At 51.3% G+C, this 20,654-nt stretch overlaps 1 long non-coding RNA gene across 1 annotated transcript in view; it reads right to left on the bottom strand.

The window, feature by feature from the left end:
* Positions 1 to 12,221: 12,221 nt before the first annotated feature.
* LOC115089210 overlaps positions 12,222 to 20,654 on the bottom strand; it is a 257,159-nt gene continuing 248,726 nt past the window's right edge. Inside the window, exon 9 of the long non-coding RNA XR_003856029.1 lies at positions 12,222 to 13,131. This is a non-coding gene — a long non-coding RNA (uncharacterized LOC115089210). The remainder of the gene's footprint in view (positions 13,132 to 20,654) is intronic.

A 20,654-nucleotide genomic window follows, 5' to 3' on the forward strand; every position in this document is an offset into this window, starting at 1 on the left:
TCGAGGCCCGTCCAGAGCACAGAGAATCTGGCAGCGCTGCGAGGATGGCTCAGCGCACGCCTCCTCTCCTGCCTTCTGCCAATGCCTCCCCTCCTGCAGCCTCACCAGCAGTAAAACAAAACACCCTACTGACTGCCGTTATAATAGGCAGGGCCAGCCCTAGGCTAAATGATGTCCTCGGCAAAACCTGAATTTAGCACCCCCTCTTGTTTTTTTGGGGGGGTGCTCAGGGATGTATATGATAGGGGGCTCTCTGGGGGATGGGGGACACAGGAATGTGTATGGTAGGGGGCTCTCTGGGGGATGGGGGACACAGGAATGTGTATGGTAGGGGGCTCTCTGGGGGATGGGGGACACAGGAATGTGTATGGTAGGGGGCTCTCTGGGGGATGGGGGACACAGGAATGTGTATGGTAGGGGGCTCTCTGGGGGATGGGGGACACAGGAATGTGTATGGTAGGGAGCTCTCTGGGGGATGGGGGACACAGGAATGTGTATGGTAGGGGGCTCTCTGGGGGATGGAGGACACAGGAATGTGTATGGTAGGGGGCTCTCTGGGGGATGGGGGACACAGGAATGTGTATGGTAGGGAGCTCTCTGGGGATGGGGGACACAGGAATGTGTATGGTAGGGAGCTCTCTGGGGATGGGGGACACAGGAATGTGTATGGTAGGGAGCTCTCTGGGGGATGGGGGACACAGGAATGTGTATGGTAGGGAGCTCTCTGGGGATGGGGGACACAGGAATGTGTATGGTAGGGGGCTCTCTGGGGGATGGGGGACACAGGAATGTGTATGGTAGGGGGCTCTCTGGGGGATGGGGACACAGGAATGTGTATGGTAGGGAGCTCTCTGGGGATGGGGACACAGGAATGTGTATGGTAGGGGGCTCTCTGGGGGATGGGGGACACAGGAATGTGTATGGTAGGGGGCTCTCTGGGGGATGGGGGACACAGGAATGTGTATGGTAGGGGGCTCTCTGGGGGATGGGGGACACAGGAATGTGTATGGTAGGGAGCTCTCTGGGGATGGGGGACACAGGAATGTGTATGGTAGGGGACTCTCTGGGGGATGGGGGACACAGGAATGTGTATGGTAGGGGGGCTCTCTGGGGGATGGGGGACACAGGAATGTGTATGGTAGGGAGCTCTCTGGGGATGGGGGACACAGGAATGTGTATGGTAGGGGGCTCTCTGGGGGATGGGGGACACAGGAATGTGTATGGTAGGGGGCTCTCTGGGGGATGGGGGACACAGGAATGTGTATGGTAGGGGGCTCTCTGGGGGATGGGGGACACAGGAATGTGTATAGTAGGGAGCTCTCTGGGGATGGGGGACACAGGAATGTGTATGGTAGGGGACTCTCTGGGGGATGGGGGACACAGGAATGTGTATGGTAGGGGGCTCTCTGGGGGATGGGGGACACAGGAATGTGTATGGTAGAGGGCTCTCTGGGGGATGGGGGACACAGGAATGTGTATGGTAGGGGGCTCTCTGGGGGATGGGGACACAGGAATGTGTATGGTAGGGGGCTCTCTGGGGGATGGGGGACACAGGAATGTGTATGGTAGGGGGCTCTCTGGGGGATGGGGGACACAGGAATGTGTATGGTAGGGGGCTCTCTGGGGGATGGGGGACACAGGAATGTGTATGGTAGGGAGCTCTCTGGGGATGGGGGACACAGGAATGTGTATGGTAGGGGGCTCTCTGGGGGATGGGGGACACAGGAATGTGTATGGTAGGGGGCTCTCTGGGGGATGGGGGACACAGGAATGTGTATGGTAGGGGGCTCTCTGGGGGATGGGGGACACAGGAATGTGTATAGTAGGGAGCTCTCTGGGGATGGGGGACACAGGAATGTGTATGGTAGGGGACTCTCTGGGGGATGGGGGACACAGGAATGTGTATGGTAGGGGGCTCTCTGGGGGATGGGGGACACAGGAATGTGTATGGTAGGGGGCTCTCTGGGGGATGGGGACACAGGAATGTGTATGGTAGGGGGCTCTCTGGGGGATGGGGGACACAGGAATGTGTATGGTAGGGGGCTCTCTGGGGGATGGGGGACACAGGAATGTGTATGGTAGGGGGCTCTCTGGGGGATGGAGGACATAGGAATGTGTATGTTAGGGGGCTCTCTGGGGGATGGGGGACACAGGAATGTGTATGGTAGGGGGCTCTCTGGGGGATGGGGGACACAGGAATGTGTATGGAAGGGAGCTCTCTGGGGGATGGGGGACACAGGAATGTGTATGGTAGGGGGCTCTCTGGGGGATGGGGGACACAGGAATGTGTATGGAAGGGAGCTCTCTGGGGGATGGGGGACACAGGAATGTGTATGTTAGGGGGGCTCTCTGGGGGATGGGGGACACAGGAATGTGTATGGTAGGGGGCTCTCTGGGGGATGGGGGACACAGGAATGTGTATGGAAGGGAGCTCTCTGGGGGATGGGGGACATAGGAATGTGTATGTTAGGGGGCTCTCTGGGGGATGGGGGACACAGGAATGTGTATGGAAGGGAGCTCTCTGGGGATGGGGGACACAGGAATGTGTATGGTAGGGGGGCTCTCTGGGGGATGGGGGGACACAGGAATGTGTATGGAAGGGAGCTCTCTGGGGGATGGGGGACACAGGAATGTGTATGTTAGGGGGCTCTCTGGGGGATGGGGGACACAGGAATGTGTATGGTAGGGGGCTCTCTGGGGGATGGGGGACACAGGAATGTGTATGGTAGGGGGCTCTCTGGGGGATGGGGACACAGGAATGTGTATGGTAGGGGGCTCTCTGGGGGATGGGGGACACAGGAATGTGTATGGTAGGGGGCTCTCTGGGGGATGGGGGACACAGGAATGTGTATGTTAGGGAGCTCTCTGGGGGATGGGGAACATAGGAATGTGTATGTTAGGGGGCTCTCTGGGGGATGGGGGACACAGGAATGTGTATGGAAGGGAGCTCTCTGGGGGATGGGGGACACAGGAATGTGTATGGAAGGGAGCTCTCTGGGGGATGGGGGACACAGGAATGTGTATGTTAGGGGGCTCTCTGGGGGATGGGGACACAGGAATGTGTATGTTAGGGGGCTCTCTGGGGGATGGGGACACAGGAATGTGTATGGAAGGGAGCTCTCTGGGGGATGGGGGACACAGGAATGTGTATGGAAGGGAGCTCTCTGGGGGATGGGGGACACAGGAATGTGTATGGAAGGGAGCTCTCTGGGGGATGGGGGACACGGGAATGTGTATGGTAGGGAGCTCTCTGGGGGATGGGGGACACGGGAATGTGTATGGTAGGGGGCTCTCTGGGGGATGGGGACACAGGAATGTGTATGGAAGGGAGCTCTCTGGGGGATGGGGGACACAGGAATGTGTATGGAAGGGAGCTCTCTGGGGGATGGGGGACACGGGAATGTGTATGGAAGGGAGCTCTCTGGGGGATGGGGGACACAGGAATGTGTATGGTAGGGGGCTCTCTGGGGGATGGGGGACACAGGAATGTGTATGGTAGGGGGCTCTCTGGGGGATGGGGGACACAGGAATGTGTATGGTAGGGGGCTCTCTGGGGGATGGGGGACACAGGAATGTGTATGGTAGGGAGCTCTCTGGGGGATGGGGGACACAGGAATGTGTATGGAAGGGAGCTCTCTGGGGGATGGGGGACATAGGAATGTGTATGTTAGGGGGCTCTCTGGGGGATGGAGGACACAGGAATGTGTATGGTAGGGGGCTCTCTGGGGGATGGGGGACACAGGAATGTGTATGGAAGGGAGCTCTCTGGGGGATGGGGGACACAGGAATGTGTATGGAAGGGAGCTCTCTGGGGGATGGGGGACACAGGAATGTGTATGTTAGGGGGCTCTCTGGGGGATGGGGGACACAGGGATGTGTATGGAAGGGAGCTCTCTGGGGGATGGGGGACACAGGAATGTGTATGGAAGGGAGCTCTCTGGGGGATGGGGGACACAGGAATGTGTATGGAAGGGAGCTCTCTGGGGGATGGGGGACACAGGAATGTGTATAGTAGGGAGCTCTCTGGGGATGGGGGACACAGGGACGTGTATGTTAGGGGGCTCTCTGGGGGATGGGGACACAGGAATGTGTATGGAAGGGAGCTCTCTGGGGGATGGGGGACACAGGAATGTGTATGGTAGGGGGCTCTCTGGGGGATGGGGGACACAGGAATGTGTATGGTACGGAGCTCTCTGGGGGATGGGGGACACAGGAATGTGTATGGTAGAGGGCTCTCTGGGGGATGGGGGACATAGGAATGTGTATGTTAGGGGGCTCTCTGGGGGATGGGGGACACAGGAATGTGTATGGTAGGGGGCTCTCTGGGGGATGGGGGACATAGGAATGTGTATGTTAGGGGGCTCTCTGGGGGATGGGGGACACAGGAATGTGTATGGTAGGGGGCTCTCTGGGGGATGGGGGACACAGGAATGTGTATGGTAGGGGGCTCTCTGGGGGATGGGGGACACAGGAATGTGTATGTTAGGGGGCTCTCTGGGGGATGGGGGACACAGGAATGTGTATGGTAGGGGGCTCTCTGGGGGATGGGGGACATAGGAATGTGTATGTTAGGGGGCTCTCTGGGGGATGGGGGACACAGGAATGTGTATGGAAGGGAGCTCTCTGGGGGATGGGGGACACAGGAATGTGTATGGTAGGGGGCTCTCTGGGGGATGGGGGACACAGGAATGTGTATGGTAGGGGGCTCTCTGGGGGATGGGGGACACAGGAATGTGTATGGTAGGGAGCTCTCTGGGGGATGGGGGACACAGGAATGTGTATGTTAGGGGGCTCTCTGGGGGATGGGGGACACAGGAATGTGTATGGTAGGGGGCTCTCTGGGGGATGGGGGACATAGGAATGTGTATGTTAGGGGGCTCTCTGGGGGATGGGGACACAGGAATGTGTATGGAAGGGAGCTCTCTGGGGGATGGGGGACACAGGAATGTGTATGTTAGGGGGCTCTCTGGGGGATGGGGACACAGGAATGTGTATGGAAGGGAGCTCTCTGGGGGATGGGGGACACAGGAATGTGTATGGTAGGGGGCTCTCTGGGGGATGGGGGACACAGGAATGTGTATGGTAGGGGGGCTCTCTGGGGGATGGGGGACACAGGAATGTGTATGGTAGGGAGCTCTCTGGGGATGGGGACACAGGAATGTGTATGGTAGGGAGCTCTCTGGGGGATGGGGACACAGGAATGTGTATGGTAGGGGGCTCTCTGGGGGATGGGGGACACAGGAATGTGTATGTTAGGGGGCTCTCTGGGGGATGGGGACACAGGAATGTGTATGGAAGGGAGCTCTCTGGGGGATGGGGACACAGGAATGTGTATGTTAGGGGGCTCTCTGGGGATGGGGACACAGGAATGTGTATGGAAGGGAGCTCTCTGGGGGATGGGGGACACAGGAATGTGTATGATAGGGGGCTCTCTGGGGGATGGGGGACACAGGAATGTGTATGGTAGGGGGCTCTCTGGGGGATGGGGGGACACAGGAATGTGTATGGTAGGGGGCTCTCTGGGGATGGGGACACAGGAATGTGTATGGTAGGGGGCTCTCTGGGGGATGGGGACACAGGAATGTGTATGGAAGGGAGCTCTCTGGGGGATGGGGGACACAGGAATGTGTATGGTAGGGGGCTCTCTGGGGGATGGGGGACACAGGAATGTGTATGGAAGGGAGCTCTCTGGGGGATGGGGGACATAGGAATGTGTATGTTAGGGGGCTCTCTGGGGGATGGGGGACACAGGAATGTGTATGGTAGGGGGCTCTCTGGGGGATGGGGGACACAGGAATGTGTATGGTAGAGGGCTCTCTGGGGGATGGGGGACATAGGAATGTGTATGTTAGGGGGCTCTCTGGGGATGGGGACACAGGAATGTGTATGGTAGGGGGCTCTCTGGGGGATGGGGGACACAGGAATGTGTATGGTAGAGGGCTCTCTGGGGGATGGGGGACATAGGAATGTGTATGTTAGGGGGCTCTCTGGGGGATGGGGGACACAGGAATGTGTATGGAAGGGAGCTCTCTGGGGGATGGGGGACACAGGAATGTGTATGGTAGGGGGCTCTCTGGGGGATGGGGGACACAGGAATGTGTATGGAAGGGAGCTCTCTGGGGGATGGGGGACACAGGAATGTGTATGTTAGGGGGCTCTCTGGGGGATGGGGGACACAGGAATGTGTATGGTAGGGGGCTCTCTGGGGGATGGGGGACACAGGAATGTGTATGGTAGGGGGCTCTCTGGGGGATGGGGGACACAGGAATGTGTATGGTAGGGGGCTCTCTGGGGGATGGGGGACACATGAATGTGTATGGTAGGGAGCTCTCTGGGGGATGGGGGACACAGGAATGTGTATGTTAGGGGGCTCTCTGGGGGATGGGGGACACAGGAATGTGTATGTTAGGGGGCTCTCTGGGGGATGGGGGGACATAGGAATGTGTATGTTAGGGGGCTCTCTGGGGGATGGGGGACACAGGAATGTGTATGGAAGGGAGCTCTCTGGGGGATGGGGGACACAGGAATGTGTATGGTAGGGGGCTCTCTGGGGGATGGGGGACACGGGAATGTGTATGGTAGGGGGCTCTCTGGGGGATGGGGGACACAGGAATGTGTATGGTAGGGAGCTCTCTGGGGGATGGGGGACACAGGAATGTGTATGGTAGGGGACTCTCTGGGGGATGGGGGACACAGGAATGTGTATGTTAGGGGGCTCTCTGGGGGATGGGGGACACAGGAATGTGTATGGTAGGGGGCTCTCTGGGGGATGGGGACACAGGAATGTGTATGGTAGGGAGCTCTCTGGGGGATGGGGGACACAGGAATGTGTATGGTAGGGAGCTCTCTGGGGGATGGGGGACACAGGAATGTGTATGGTAGGGGGCTCTCTGGGGGATGGGGGACACAGGAATGTGTATGGTAGGGGGCTCTCTGGGGGATGGGGGACACAGGAATATGTATGGTAGGGGGCTCTCTGGGGGATGGGGGACACAGGAATGTATATGGTAGGGGGCTCTCTGGGGGATGGGGGACACAGGAATGTGTATGGTAGGGAGCTCTCTGGGGGATGGGGGACACAGGAATGTGTATGGTAGGGGGCTCTCTGGGGGATGGGGGGACACAGGAATGTGTATGGTAGGGGGCTCTCTGGGGGATGGGGGACACAGGAATGTGTATGGTAGGGGGCTCTCTGGGGGATGGGGGACACAGGAATGTGTATGGAAGGGAGCTCTCTGGGGGATGGGGGACACAGGAATGTGTATGGAAGGGAGCTCTCTGGGGGATTGGGGACACAGGAATGTGTATAGTAGGGAGCTCTCTGGGGATGGGGGACACAGGGATGTGTATGTTAGGGGGCTCTCTGGGGGATGGGGACACAGGAATGTGTATGGAAGGGAGCTCTCTGGGGGATGGGGGACACAGGAATGTGTATGGTAGGGGGCTCTCTGGGGGATGGGGGACACAGGAATGTGTATGGTAGGGAGCTCTCTGGGGGATGGGGGACACAGGAATGTGTATGGTAGAGGGCTCTCTGGGGGATGGGGGACATAGGAATGTGTATGTTAGGGGGCTCTCTGGGGGATGGGGGACACAGGAATGTGTATGGTAGGGGGCTCTCTGGGGGATGGGGGACATAGGAATGTGTATGTTAGGGGGCTCTCTGGGGGATGGGGGACACAGGAATGTGTATGGTAGGGGGCTCTCTGGGGGGTGGGGGGACACAGGAATGTGTATGGTAGGGGGCTCTCTGGGGGATGGGGGACACAGGAATGTGTATGGTAGGGGGCTCTCTGGGGGATGGGGACACAGGAATGTGTATGGTAGGGAGCTCTCTGGGGATGGGGGACACAGGAATGTGTATGGTAGGGGGCTCTCTGGGGGATGGGGGACATAGGAATGTGTATGTTAGGGGGCTCTCTGGGGGATGGGGACACAGGAATGTGTATGGAAGGGAGCTCTCTGGGGGATGGGGGACACAGGAATGTGTATGTTAGGGGGCTCTCTGGGGGATGGGGACACAGGAATGTGTATGGAAGGGAGCTCTCTGGGGGATGGGGGACACAGGAATGTGTATGGTAGGGTGCTCTCTGGGGGATGGGGGACACAGGAATGTGTATGGTAGGGGGCTCTCTGGGGGATGGGGGACACAGGAATGTGTATGGTAGGGAGCTCTCTGGGGATGGGGACACAGGAATGTGTATGGTAGGGAGCTCTCTGGGGGATGGGGACACAGGAATGTGTATGGTAGGGGGCTCTCTGGGGGATGGGGGACATAGGAATGTGTATGTTAGGGGGCTCTCTGGGGGATGGGGGACACAGGAATGTGTATGGTAGGGGGCTCTCTGGGGGATGGGGGACACAGGAATGTGTATGGTAGAGGGCTCTCTGGGGGATGGGGGACACAGGAATGTGTATGTTAGGGGGGCTCTCTGGGGGATGGGGGACACAGGAATGTGTATGTTAGGGGGCTCTCTGGGGATGGGGACACAGGAATGTGTATGGTAGGGGGCTCTCTGGGGGATGGGGGACACAGGAATGTGTATGGTAGAGGGCTCTCTGGGGGATGGGGGACACAGGAATGTGTATGTTAGGGGGCTCTCTGGGGGATGGGGGACACAGGAATGTGTATGGAAGGGAGCTCTCTGGGGGATGGGGGACACAGGAATGTGTATGTTAGGGGGCTCTCTGGGGGATGGGGGACACAGGAATGTGTATGGTAGGGGGCTCTCTGGGGGATGGGGGACATAGGAATGTGTATGTTAGGGGGCTCTCTGGGGGATGGGGGACACAGGAATGTGTATGGAAGGGAGCTCTCTGGGGGATGGGGGACACAGGAATGTGTATGGTAGGGGGCTCTCTGGGGGATGGGGACACAGGAATGTGTATGGTAGGGGGCTCTCTGGGGGATGGGGGACACAGGAATGTGTATGGTAGGGGGCTCTCTGGGGGATGGGGGACACGGGAATGTGTATGGTAGGGGGCTCTCTGGGGGATGGGGGGACACAGGAATGTGTATGGTAGGGAGCTCTCTGGGGGATGGGGGGACACAGGAATGTGTATGGTAGGGGGCTCTCTGGGGGATGGGGGACACAGGAATGTGTATGTTAGGGGGGGCTTCTCTGGGGGATGGGGGACACAGGAATGTGTATGGTAGGGAGCTCTCTGGGGGATGGGGGACACAGGAATGTGTATGGTAGGGAGCTCTCTGGGGGATGGGGGACACAGGAATGTGTATGGTAGGGGGCTCTCTGGGGGATGGGGGACACAGGAATGTGTATGGTAGGGGGCTCTCTGGGGGATGGGGGACACAGGAATGTGTATGGTAGGGGGCTCTCTGGGGGATGGGGGACACAGGAATGTGTATGGTAGGGGGCTCTCTGGGGGATGGGGGACACAGGAATGTGTATGGTAGGGGGCTCTCTGGGGGATGGGGGACACAGGAATGTGTTTGGTAGGGGGCTCTCTGGGGGATGGGGGACACAGGAATGTGTATGGTAGGGAGCTCTCTGGGGGATGGGGGACACAGGAATGTGTATGGTAGGGGGGCTCTCTGGGGGATGGGGGACACAGGAATGTGTATGGTAGGGGGCTCTCTGGGGGATGGGGGACACAGGGATGTGTATGGTAGGGGGCTCTCTGGGGGATGGGGGACACAGGAATGTGTATGGTAGGGAGCTCTCTGGGGATGGGGACACAGGAATGTGTATGGTAGGGAGCTCTCTGGGGGATGGGGGACACAGGAATGTGTATGTTAGGGGGCTCTCTGGGGGATGGGGGACACAGGAATGTGTATGGTAGGGGGCTCTCTGGGGGATGGGGGACACAGGAATGTGTATGGTAGGGAGCTCTCTGGGGGATGGGGGACACAGGAATGTGTATGGTAGGGAGCTCTCTGGGGGATGGGGGACACAGGAATGTGTATGGTAGGGGGCTCTCTGGGGGGGGGGGACACAGGAATGTGTATGGTAGGGGGCTCTCTGGGGGATGGGGGACACAGGAATGTGTATGGTAGGGGGCTCTCTGGGGGATGGGGGACACAGGAATGTGTATGGTAGGGGGCTCTCTGGGGGATGGGGGACACAGGGATGTGTATGGTAGGGGGCTCTCTGGGGGATGGGGACACAGGAATGTGTATGGTAGGGGGCTCTCTGGGGGATGGGGGACACAGGAATGTGTATGGTAGGGAGCTCTCTGGGGGATGGGGGACACAGGAATGTGTATGGTAGGGGGCTCTCTGGGGGATGGGGGACACAGGAATGTGTATGGTAGGGGGCTCTCTGGGGTACGGATTCTCTGGAGGCTCAGGGATGTTTAGGGTGGGGGATGAATCCTTTCATTTGTATGGTGGGGGGGGCTCTCAGTGGATGGAGACTGTTTTGGGAGACTGAGGGATGAGTATGGGGGGGGGGAGTTCTAAGAGGTGAATGTGTCGTGTGTATGGGGAGAACACGTTTATGAGCAGATGATGACTGGGCAGGTGGCTCTGCAGGGATGAAGAAGGGGGGTATAGACAATACAACTTTACAATACTGTAGCACCCCCTAGCTGCAACTGGTGGAAATGGCGACTCCTGCTATGGTGGCTCGAGGTTCCCAGTGGCACTGAGGTAGTCGATGGTACTGGAGTCAAGTTGCAGCTAAAGGGGTTCTACATGACTGGATAATTTAAAATAAATGGGAGATCCCACCCAGCCAGTAGTACTCCTGGAGGGGGGGGGCAGGGGGAAGCAGAGAGTAAGAAAAGATTTTATGCAGGCAAGAATCGGTGGAAAATAGCTAAATCTTTATTTTTGTAACAATTATTAAATAAAAAAAGAAAATTACCAGCTGGCACTGACGTTAAAACCAGAATCAACAGTTATTGTTTACCAACAGTAAATTCAATTCACTTTAAATCTTTTGCAATTGAGATATTAGAACAGTCGTTAGAACAACCTTTACAAACTTAGGGGGTCGTTTTCCAAAAGCGACCGCACGCGTGCAGTCACTAAATGGGGGCGGCGTCAAGAACGGAAGAGGAGGAGTCGGGGCGGCACCGGGACAGACGCCGCGAAGACGTGGTGGACAGCGAAAAGGTAAGGACCCTTTTGACTGCCAATTTCACGCCCAAAAGCACCATCTTTTATGATGGCGCTATTGGGTGCGATCGCTGCCGGCTTTCGCAGGCCTGCCCCCCCCTGTACCACGCGATTCAGGAAGCCGCAGTAGCTTAGAAAATCTAGGCCTTAGTTACTATGGAATTAGCATTTTCTTCTAGGTCTCCCTCATAAAGAAGCAAGATACAATAGACAGTTATTCTGGCAAGTAACAATATTGTCCATTCTTGCTCTTTGTTCTGTATTTTAATCAACGCCAATGTATTCTCTGGAATTGATGCTTTGTGGTGCACTCTAACTTACAGTGACTTTGAGTGTCTTTACTTAGGTAAGTATAGTTTCCTTCTTTTATCTCTGCTTATGTATTTCTCCTTTATAGTGAATGTCACCAGTGTCTGGCCAGACCTAGGCTATTGTGTGTGTGCACCCTTAGCTGTATGATGCGGGGGAGTGCATTGACTCTGATGCTCAAATAGGTGCTTGTGGTAATCTTTAGAAGCGCAGATTGAGAGTGATGCACTGCTGGATTTCTTCCTCTGATTTTCTTCTCTTTGGTTATTTCCAGGACCTTCACGAATAACTTTGACACTTCACGCATATCCAGCACAGCTCTCTGCTTCAACGGCAGGAGGGGATGAAGAAAGGTGGATCTATATTCAGGCAACAATCAACAAGGACTGAATTACAGTCTGAATAAACAGATAAGCATGGGTGTAGCTTGCTTATTGCGGTGGTTAATACCCCTAACTAAATTAAGCTATTTCACTTAGATGCAGTTCCAACACTGCTCTCTACATTAATGGCGGGGGTGGAAGGGAAATAGAATAAAAAAGGTTACTAAGAGCCAAGAGAAACAGATAAGTATGTGAGAGAAAAAAAAAAGTGCGGAAGCTTGTTGGGCAGACTGGATGGGCCGTTTGGTCTTCTTCTGCTGTCATTTCTATGTTTCTATGTAACAGCATGACTTTAAGAAATCAAAAAAGAGAAACTAGCTGCCTCTCACTGTATATCTTCCAAAATCTACAATGTGGCCCTCGTATATGTGCAGCAGGAACCTACCATGTACTGCTATACTTGCTAATGAAATAAAAGAATAAGCAATTGTCCTTTACTACTATTGTCTTTTTCTCTTCTTGTGGGAACAGAAAATATTTTTTTTTTCAATCACTCTTTCAAAATGTCCCACCCCTTCTTTGTGCAGAGTTTGTCTGGATTTGGAATCTACTTTACAAGCTTGGCTTGTTGGTCAAAATATTAATGTAATTGTCCAGCTTCATGTCTTTGACTGTTCAGCAAACAGTAACACGGGCTCAAATATTGTCTGTCTTATTTTCCTTCGGTGGAATTACATCACAGTTTAGAGAAGGAAACCTGGGGTAAAGTCTCTTGTCCACTGATTCAGTTCAGCTTTCCCCCTTTGTTCCTGCTGGCAAGAGGTTTCACACTGGGCTGTAACTGGTTTCAGAGCTGTGCCTCACTTCTGAGACTGAATTCTCCCTTCTGCTTGAAATCTTGTCTTTACAGTTTCACACTTTAAATTGCAAATCACTCCTGACTAGAACAGGTACATTCTGTGTCCCTGTTTTATCTTTAACTTTGTGTTCATGTCTTCCTTACCTTGGCTGTGGATTTTCTTAGATTCAAAGTCTCACCCACTCTCTTACTTGCTCACACTTTAATAATGATGTATTTTTCTCTCTTTTCCTACCTTTTCTATCTCAGACAAGCAGGGTTTTCTCCTTTAACCCTGATTCCAAGCTCCTGGCTCTCTGCAGGACCAGTCTCTTCTGCATGTAGCTTTCTTTCCCACATGGAGGATCACTGCCTTTGGTGATGTCACAAACAAAAAATAGTCCTTCCCATAGTTATAATGTACCCTTCAATACCTCCACTGGACTCCTTTGTAAAGTCCTTAAGATGGCAGGAATCTGACGATCGATTATCATCAAGTTAGAAATTTTCTTAAACACAGTTCTAAACTTTTAGGAAACACAGTCACCTTACAGCTTTTGGATTCTTCCACAGTCTCCTTACTGAAAAAAAAAAAAAAAAGACCACTGAGCAGGAGGCTTTCCTGCCTATGCAAATTAACCTGTCACAGGGGCCTCATTGACATGCAGAACCTTGTGCTGTCAGGTGCTTGTTCCAGCTCCTTGTCCCCCCATAGACTTGTGATAGGTCAAATTGTTTCCTATGTAACGCCATCCAACTTTAGCATCTACAATTTTAATACAACTTCATTTTGAAATAAAAATGATATGAGAGGATTTCTCAATGCCTCCTCACATCTAGGCCGGCATTGGTCTCAATACTTTTGTTCTGGCTTTCTCAGAATGATTTACATTTCTTGAGCTCTGTGCTGGTGTCACTTCCTTTCTCCCTTCCCTGCAAGACCCAGCTGATTCAAAAGGGACATTAATGTTGTGGACCTAATAAAGTTCCTGAACTTTCAGCCAGAGCCCAGCCTGCCTCTGTTCTCTGGCCATTCTGACTGCGCACGGCGCCCCAGGCAGCAAAAGGTACGGAGGCAACACTTGGAGAAGGTTTGCCGCCTTCCGTTTCTCAGGAGAGGGCCGCACCATGGCTCTCTGAATGGTGGCCGAAGGACACAACCACCTGTGTCCCTCCTTGATGTGAGCCATCAGGATGAGGCCCTCCTTCCAGTGTGGCCGAAGATCTTAGACCGACCACCCTTCCCGACCTCTCCTTCTTCCCACTGTTATTTCTTTATTTATTTCTTTTCAACATTTCTAGCCCCTGTTATCCATGGTCCTGGGTGGGTTACAAAATATACTCGTAATCAAATAAAAGCAAACTCGTAAAAACGTGCAACACATGTAGTATCTATATGCACACTTTATCTGCACCGACACCTGTCGCCCACTGCTGTTCTGGGGGCAAGAGGAGGAGACGAGCAGGCCGTGCTTGGGGCCCTGCCCTCCTCCCCCTCCTCTGCAGCATAGTTCAAAACATAAGCGGGACCCTGGGTGACAGGAGAGGAGGATGCAGCCTCTCGCCCTCTCCCTGCCCATCCCTGGTCCTCTCACCCTTTCCTTCCTCCGTCCCTGAGGTCACTGCATGCAGTGCGGCCTCTTGGAGGTCTGCGTTTCAGCTTTTGTCTGCACAATTTCTAACATGGGGGTCGCTTATTCTGCGCTTGGTAAGGGCACGTCTCTTGGAGAGTGGATCCTTTTTTGGTACCTTCAGGACGTAGGATGCTTTCTCATCCCTTGCCTCAGGTGGCAGATTGCTCTGAGCCTCCCCTGACTGCTGGCACCAGTTACCCCCCCCCCCCCCCCCCGTGTGTGTGTGTGTGTGTGAAATGATTGTGAACATATGAGTGTGTTAATGTGTGTGTTTTATGAGAGGAAAGTCTCACAAAGATGACATTTTCTACTATTATCTCGCCCTAGCTTGACGGTACCCTGTTATAGAGTCCATCAAGCTAGGGTGAGAGAACATAGTAGAAATTTCTTCTTTCTGAGACTTTCCTTACTCCAAATGAAGTCAAATCTTCACTGAGATGTACTGTGCTGCTCATATGTCTCAGTCTGCATAATAAGCTGGCCCCTAAACCACCACCAACACCTCACCTCGAGCTATTAGATGACCCTCCTATTGGCATATACTTGCATACTGTGAAGGCCTCCCCAAAGTCTCTCTCTCTCTTTCAAAATGTGTCCTTTTTTTTCTTAGCCCATCAATTTCCTTCTGCTGCTTTGGGCTATGACTTCACTCATAACCAGTGGGTTTATAGCTCTGCTAGTCCAGCTTTTGCCAGGATTGTGGTTCCTTCTGGAGTGTGCATGCACCCTAACCCAGCCAGTAGATGGCACTGTGAGTGTTGCGTGATGGCTGAGATTCTGCCTAATACCCACCTCCAGGGTTTTGAACAATGCGACTTCAAAAGTTATTTTTAGATTGTTATAAAACAGAGCAAGTAGCTGGAATGCAATAGTTACATCTTGATTGAGCTAATATTTCCAAATGTCCAGGAGGGTGATTGATATCTAGGCCTGGAAAACTCCTGGAGAAAAGCCAAACCAAGACAGAAGTCATTTCAGTTCTGGGGAGGTTGAATAGCCACAGACTAGATGACTACTGCAACTACTACAAAACACATGAGACAGTAGCGCTTACAATCTAATACAGACAAACATACGGAACAAAAGAGACTGGGAATTTAATTTATTAAGAAAATGGGATAATCAGGGGTTAAGATTTAAAAGCAGCCTCAAAAGGGAGAGCTTTTAGACTGGATTGGAATAAGGCAAGAGAGGGAGCAGGATGCACCAACTCTAGAAGATGATTCCAAGACTAGAGATTGTTCTGGTAGAACCGTGGGAGACCTTGGATTGTCTCGCATTATGGAAGACCACATTGCCACTCGTCCCTTCGGCAGGAGCATCAGCACTGAGGTCAAGCTCACTCAGGGCCATGCTCTCATTTTTCTGACAGGTGCTGTAGGACAGATCAAGCAAAAGAATATCCTGCTTTTTGGACTTTCCTGATGGTACTGAGTGAGAATCAGTGACTGCATCAAAAAAGATGTCCAAGTCATAGAATCCAGTAAACACACAAAGTTCCTTGTCTTCTTCCATTCTGCATGTGTTCATTAGCCCTTTTTCAAATCAGCATGTACAAGCAAGCTTAAAACCACACAATAACTTTAATTAGTGTGGTTCCCGAGTTTATCAAATTGAATGTGCAGAAATGGCCCTTGACAATGGCAAGACACAGGCAGCGAGCGAGCGAGCGAGAGAGACTCTTATGGAACCAAAATATGCAAAATAATCAAAATATTATGCTAATTCTTGGCATTACCTTTAAATTAATACTTAGTATCAGGAGCACTTGCAAAATGCCATTTTTTTGTTTATTAGTTTTCTGTAGAATCTAAACTTAAATTCAGCAGAAGAGTCACTTTCTTAATTAAGAAAATATGTTTTAAAACTATACAAGCCACACCATTGAATGTTTCTCTTTTTGAACTGTTGATATTGGCTTCACACCAATTACTTGGTCAAGCCACTTGAATTTCCTTTGAAAAGGTTGGTGCAGTATATTTGGCTTGAAATATCTCTATGAATAAGACCTTATATACTTCTCACCCTGGGTGGGTTTTCAGGAGAGAAGATGACATTCTTCAGGTCTCTTCGCTGTTTTTCTTTCGAGTTGCTCATGTGTGCACAGAGCTATTCAATATTATTTCCTAATCTGATTTTAGGAGACAACAACTGAACACCCTAAAATTCTAATGGATATAATGCCAGCACCTTTTAATGCCTAAGCAGTGGATGCATAATGAGTTACAGAACTGGAGAGGCAGGGTTTATATTATTTATTTATTTATTTATTTATTTATTTATTTATTTAGCATTTTATATACCGACTTTCCAATAACAGAGTTACTGATCAATTCGGTTTACATATTAACAGTAACATTGACAAGTAAATGTCTTACAATGAACAGGTCGATATAACTTGGATAAGTATATATGGGGTTAATAACATTTTAAAAGATACATTGCCTAATGTAGGCATAAGTAAGAGATACAGTGCCTAATGTAGGTTAAATAAACAGTTGGTAATTATAAGAGTGGGTTATGATCTTTGACTGCCAAAGTTTACGTGAGCTCTATGGAAGATCTAAATAGCTCACAATAGCTATTTATTATTCTCTTTATTATTTATTTATTTATTATTCTCATAATAGCTATTATGGGAAACATCCAAGCTCCATTGTTGGGGGAATTTCTGTGGATGCGCAGTGAGTTACAGAACTGGAGCTGCAGGGTTTATATTAAGGGAAACATCCAAGCTCCATTGTTGGGGGAATTTCCGTGGATGCGCAGTGAGTTACAGAACTGGAGGTGCAGGGTTTATATTAAGGGAAACATCCAAGCTCCATTGTTGGGGGAATTTCTGTGGATGCGCAGTGAGTTACAGAACTGGAGGTGCAGGGTTTATATTAAGGGAAACATCCAAGCTCCATTGCTGGGGGAATTTCTGTGGATGTGCAGTGAGTTACAGAACTGGAGGTGCAGGGTTTATATTAAGGGAAACATCCAAGCTCCATCGTTGGGTGAATTTCTGTGGATGCGCTGTGAGTTACAGAACTGGAGGTGCAGGGTTTATATTAAGGGAAACATCCAAGCTCCATTGTTGGGGGAATTTCTGTGGATGCGCAGTGAGTTACAGAACTGGAGGTGCAGGGTTTATATTAAGGGAAACATCCAAGCTCCATTGTTGGGGAATTTCCGTGGATGCACAGTGAGTTACAGAACTGGAGGTGCAGGGTTTATATTAAGGGAAACATCCAAGCTCCATTGTTTGGGGGAATTTCTGTGGATGCGCAGTGAGTTACAGAACTGGAGGTGCAGGGTTTATATTAAGGGAAACATCCAAGCTCCATTGTTGGGGGAATTTCTGTGGATGTGCAGTGAGTTACAGAACTGGAGGTGCAGGGTTTATATTAAGGGAAACATCCAAGCTCCGTTGTTGGGGGGAATTTCTGTGGATGTGCAGTGAGTTACAGAACTGGAGGTGCAGGATTTATATTAAGGGAAACATCAAAGCTCCATTGTTGGGGGAATTTCTGTGGTTGCACAGAGTTACAGAACTGGAGGTGCAGGGTTTATATTAAGGGAAACATCCAAGCTCCATTGTTGGGGGAATTTCTGTGGATGCGCAGTGAGTTACAGAACTGGAGGTGCAGGGTTTATATTAAGGGGAACATCCAAGCTCCATTGTTGGGGGAATTTCTGTGGATGTGCAGTGAGTTACAGAACTGGAGGTGCAGGGTTTATATTAAGGGAAACATCCAAGCTCCGTTGTTGGGGGAATTTCTGTGGATGTGCAGTGAGATACAGAACTGGAGGTGCAGGATTTATATTAAGGGAAACATCCAAGCTCCATTGTTGGAGGAATTTCTGTGGTTGCACAGAGTTACAGAACTGGAGGTGCAGGGTTTATATTAAGGGAAACATCTAAGCTCCATTGTTGGGGGAATTTCTGTGGATGCGCAGTGAGTTACAGAACTGGAGGTGCAGTGTTTATATTAAGGGAAACATCCAAGCTCCATTGTTGGGGGAATTTCTGTGGATGCGCAGTGAGTTACAGAACTGGAGGTGCAGGGTTTATATTAAGGGAAACATCCAAGCTCCATTGTTGGGGGAATTTCTGTGGATGCACAGTGAGTTACAGAACTGGAGGTGCAGGGTTTATATTAAGGGAAACGTCAAGCTCCATTGCTGGGGGAATTTCTGTGGATGTGCAGTGAGTTACAGAACTGGAGGTGCAGGGTTTATATTAAGGGAAACGTCAAGCTCCATTGTTGGGGGAATTTCTGTGGATGCGCCGTGAGTTACAGAACTGGAGGTGCAGGGTTTATATTAAGGGAAACGTCAAGCTCCATTGTTGGGGGAATTTCTGTGGATGCGCCGTGAGTTACAGAACTGGAGGTGCAGGGTTTATATTAAGGGAAACATCCAAGCTCCATTGTTGGGGGGAATTTCTGTGGATGCGCAGTGAGTTACAGAACTGGAGGTGCAGGGATTATATTAAGGGAAACATCCAAGCTCCATTGTTTGGGGGAATTTCTGTGGATGTGCAGTGAGTTACAGAACTGGAGGTGCAGGGTTTATATTAAGGGAAACATCCAAGCTCCATTGTTGGGGGAATTTCTGTGGATGTGCAGTGAGTTACAGAACTGGAGGTGCAGGGTTTATATTAAGGGAAACATCCAAGCTCCATTGTTGGGGGAATTTCTGTGGATGCGCAGTGAGTTACAGAACTGGAGGTGCAGGGATTATATTAAGGGAAACATCCAAGCTCCATTGTTTGGGGGAATTTCTGTGGATGTGCAGTGAGTTACAGAACTGGAGGTGCAGGGTTTATATTAAGGGAAACATCCAAGCTCCATTGTTGGGGGGAATTTCTGTGGATGCGCAGTGAGTTACAGAACTGGAGGTGCAGGGTTTATATTAAGGGAAACATCCAAGCTCCATTGCTGGGGGAATTTCTGTGGATGTGCAGTGAGTTACAGAACTGGAGGTGCAGGGTTTATATTAAGGGAAACATCCAAGCTCCATTGTTGGGGGAATTTCTGTGGATGCGCAGTGAGTTACAGAACTGGAGGTGCAGGGTTTATATTAAGGGAAACATCCAAGCTCCATTGTTGGGTGAATTTCTGTGGATGCGCAGTGAGTTACAGAACTGGAGGTGCAGGGTTTATATTAAGGGAAACATCCAAGCTCCATTGTTGGGGGAATTTCTGTGGATGCGCAGTGAGTTACAGAACTGGAGGTGCAGGGTTTATATTGACATTGTTTTCCTTCCTGTATACATTCCATACTGCCCTCTCCTAGCTGTAGATAATTAGTTAAATGAAGCTAGCAAATAATTTTAATAGTAGTTTTCCTAGAAGTGTGAAGGTAGCCAGCTTTTTAAATTTACGCAGAAAACCCTTTGTACTTTCGTATTAAGACTTTTTTTATAGCCAGTTTTAAGGCAGGGGGGGCGATGCCTTGGAGGTGGGTGTGATAAGGAAATGTCATTTTGGCTTCCCCCCTCCCCACATTCTTCTGTCCAGAGACGCCGCTGATTTTCTGTGAGAACTTGAGCCTTAATTCAAGAGGGATGGGGTGGGGCACCCAAATGCCCCCGGGCACCGGAGACCCTTGCTGTGCCACTCCCTTGGGAGTCAGCATCCCTGATGAGTCAGGGTTGCCATTCAGTGTGACAAATGGCCAAGAAAGCTAACAGTCTACTCCAGTGCATAGAAATAGTAGAAAGAAGGAAGTAACCTCATCTTTCTACTCCCACTGTGCTTGGTTCTGGAGATCAGATCTATTAAAGGACATTAGCAAACTAGAGGCGATTCAGAGGAGGGCCCCTAAAATGGTACATGGCCTACACTATAAGCCCCGTATAGAGAGAGTGAATAAGCAAAATTCTGTGTGCACTTTCCAGAAGAAGAAAGGAACATGGAGATATGATAGAAACGTTCAGCTGTCCGGTAGCCTGTGGCCTTCCAAGGATCCACTGAATCCCCTGACCTAAACGACTTCATTTTTTTGCAGCTTTTTTCCTACTGGGTGGGACCAATAGGGACAATATTTCAGGAGGCTCGGCCCCATTATCAGCAGCAGTGGCTCAGCTCTCCAGTTGGCTCTTTAGGATCACCAGAACTTACCTTCCACGGTCACTCCCGGCTTCTTCCTGTGCTGCAAAGGCCCTGTGCCTCTGCACAATCCAAAGCACCAGCAGTTTTGAGTGAACCCTTCTTACATTCCAGGGACAGCACAGTCTGCTTGCTGTCATAGTCCATTTAAATGTGTGGAAATAAAGGTCAACAAAAAATATAACTTTTTATGGGACTAACTTAATGCACTGCTTGACTGACTGAACTCCCTCCCCATCCCCCTTCACACAAACCCTTATAGTGCAATCTGCGCATCACTTCTAGATTTAGCAAAATCTTATTGTGCCTTTAAGTGCTCATTTTCGGGTGAATGTTTAAACACTGGCGCACACCAATACCGGGAGATACATG

This window comes from Rhinatrema bivittatum, chromosome 4 (genome assembly GCF_901001135.1).
Source record: "Rhinatrema bivittatum chromosome 4, aRhiBiv1.1, whole genome shotgun sequence".
NCBI classification, from domain to species: Eukaryota; Metazoa; Chordata; class Amphibia; order Gymnophiona; family Rhinatrematidae; genus Rhinatrema; species Rhinatrema bivittatum.